Source organism: Adiantum capillus-veneris, chromosome 12 (assembly GCF_014529385.1).
Source record: "Adiantum capillus-veneris isolate H3 chromosome 12, ASM1452938v2, whole genome shotgun sequence".
Taxonomy (NCBI): Eukaryota; Viridiplantae; Streptophyta; class Polypodiopsida; order Polypodiales; family Pteridaceae; genus Adiantum; species Adiantum capillus-veneris.
This window is the reverse complement of record NC_140942.1, coordinates 42,545,892-42,548,883: the sequence shown is the minus strand read 5'-3', so window position 1 is coordinate 42,548,883 and position 2,992 is coordinate 42,545,892. Positions and strand designations below refer to the sequence as shown.

Genomic DNA, 2,992 nt, shown 5'->3' with positions numbered 1-2,992 from the left:
ACGTTGCCCCAAACTACAAATCTCTCTTCTTCTCGGAACGAGGTAACCGAACCCATTCCTACATCCTTGAGCCCATCCCGTTGAGTGCGATCCGCACCATTGCCTCCATTCGTCTTAGCTCCCATTCTCTACGCTGCGAGACAGGACGTTGGGGCACTGGCGAGGAGTGTCATCGACTTTGCACCTTATGCCCTCGTCAAGTGCGAGAGAGTGAGTACCACACACTACTTGAGTGCTCAGCTTTTGACCACATTAGGTCCTCTTTTCCCCATATATTCAGCCATGAGCTCTCCCTACATACCTTCCTCTCCCAACCACGATGTGGACTCTCTATTGCGACGCTCATTTCAGCCATTTTTGAGCATCGAGAGTCACTTATGAACTCCACTCACACCACGTGACATGTTCATTTGGTCCCATAGGTCATATTTGACCTCCCAGGACGATAATAGAACTATCTATCTATCTATCTCTCTCTCTCTCTCTCTCTCTCTCTCTCTCTCTCTGTGCCAGACAACATACATAAGCCCTCCTCCACGTCGCCAGACAACAACCTGCTTATCGCATCACTGTTGCAACAGCACAGGTCGGTGTTTGGCGTGCTAATCTCCATGTGCTGCCTACCGGCTCTGCTTTCCTCGCCAATCTGAGCTTCTCTCTCCTTCCTCGCGCCGCCTGCCGACTTAGCCTTCCTCGACACTTTGAACCTTCTTCCAAGCTTGCCCACTAAGGCTTACCCCACATCCAAGGACTCATTCCCACAAGATGCAGCGAGAGAAGTCCTCCACACCAATCAAGCCGACACACCTCTTTGTGCCCACTCCAAGAGTGGATCCGACAGACCTCCTACGAGCGCTAACTCCGAGAACTCAGAGATGAAAACACCGAACTCAAGGGGTGTCTTGAGGCCCTCCTTACCCTCTTGGAGTCACAAAAGCAATCGACACCGAGCATATCCTTGCCCAAGCAAAGGAAGTTGAGCACACGCTCACCGCAAGTATGGCAAATCTTGCCACTCAAGTCAATGAAGCAACCACCGTCGTATCTTCCAAGGTAGAAGAATGCATTCAAGAACGTCAACGACAAAGAGGTTTGGCGCTATCCTCCGCATCGGGGGCTTACCCTCTACTTGGTGGGAGGACGATGATTGCACTTCCACCTTAGCCAAGCTCAACCAAGCCCTTCACCCGACCGAGTTTGATCCCAACAGAATCGAGAAGGTCCATCATCACCACCACAACAACCAAGGCACCCTCGTCTTCAAAAACAAAGAGGCTCGCAAAGACCTTTTACAACAAGCTCGACTACTCAAGGGCTCCAAAATCTGGATCAGCGAGGCCTTGACCCCCCCCAACTCAAAATCAAGAAACAAGAACTCCAAAAGGTGCGTGATGCTCGAGCAGCAGGTAAATGGGCTGTCTATCGAGGTGGCAAGGCCATTATTGAGGAATTTCGAGTTCCAAGGACTCCCATACCACCCTCCCCCACTCCCTAAGTGACGTAGTTCACAACTTTGTTGTATCCGCATCTAGTCATGCTCCAATGTACCCTCTTGGTAAGAGGCACCATGTATGTTTTCTTGGTCCCATAGGTCATGTTTGACCTCCGAGGACGATAATGACATCTATCTATCTATCTATCTATCTATCTATCTATCTATCTCTCTCTCTCTCTCTCTCTCTCTCTCTCTCTCTCTCTCTCTCTCTCTCTCTCTCTCTCTCTCTCTCTCTCTCTCTCTCTCTCTCTCTCTCTCTCTCTCTCTCTCTCTCTCTCTGTGTGTCTTTTACTTCTCTTTGAATGAAAAAAACCAAAACAATATTTAAATAAATGAACTAAAATTGAAACATAACTAAAATAACTTTCTCTCCCTAGCTGAACGGACTGAGAACGTTGTTGTTGCTTGACCTAGCTGAGGGCGTTGCTACAGAACCACGACCTGACGACACACCTGCAATGAGCAAGAAATCTCTCTCTCTCTCTCTCTCTCTCTCTCTCTCTCTCTCTCTCTCTCTCTCTCTCTCTCTCTCTCTCTCTCTCTCTCTCTCTCTCTCTCTCTCTCACACACACACACACACACACACACACACACACACAACACGTTCTAGACAAACAAACAATGCACTCTCTCTCTCTCTCTCTCTCTCTCTCTCTCTCTCTCTCTCTCTCTCTCTCTCTCTCTCTCTCTCTCTCTCTCTCTCTCTCTCTCTCTCTCTCTCTCTCTCTCTCTCTCTCTCTCTCTCTCTGGCTGCACTATGAACATCTAACGATCCCTCTCTCCCACACATTGGCTGCATTGTGTCTGTCTCTAGCTGCACGAACCTCTCTGGCTGCGGGAGTTGCAAGTGTGGGAGCTCCTCTCTATGGATGCGTTGCATGCAACGTCCACACTTGCCGCAGTTGTAGTTGTCAGCGACTGCAGTTGGTGCGCGCCAGGGGCTTCCAGTTGGTCTGCAACTGCTTCGTGATGGTTGGAGTTGGGGCTTGACAGCGGCTGCAGTTGGTGCATGTCGGGTGTATTGAGAGCAAGGCTAAGCGGCAACGCCAAGGGCTTGGGCAGTGGCTGGAGTTGGTGCACGCCAGGGGTAGTGAAAGCGGGGCTACGCAGTGAAGCAGTGAGCTCTCTCTCTCTCTCTCTCTCTCTCTCTCTCTCTCTCTCTCTCTCTCTCTCTCTCTCTCTCTCTCTCTCTCTCTCTCTCTCTCTCTCTCTCTTTCTCTCTCTCTCTCTCTCTTTCAGAAGTCGTGGCAGCTCTCCACATGCAGCCTCGAATACCCACTCTCTCTCTCTCTCTCTCTCTCTCTCTCTCTCTCTCTCACACACACACACACACACACACACACACACACACAGAGGTCTAACGATGGTGCTAAAGGTAAGCAGCGTGGTGAAAACTGCACTGGCTACGGGAGTTGTGGCTGCGGTGACTGCGTGTGTGGCTTTGTTGGGCTTGACGATGGAGGTAAGGCTAAGCAGCATCGCCAAGGCTTCTGCATT

At 50.4% G+C, this 2,992-nt stretch overlaps 1 pseudogene; it reads left to right on the top strand.

The window, feature by feature from the left end:
- Positions 1-765: 765 nt before the first annotated feature.
- LOC147445643 (uncharacterized) lies at positions 766-2,608 on the top strand (annotated as a pseudogene).
- Positions 2,609-2,992: the final 384 nt, after the last annotated feature.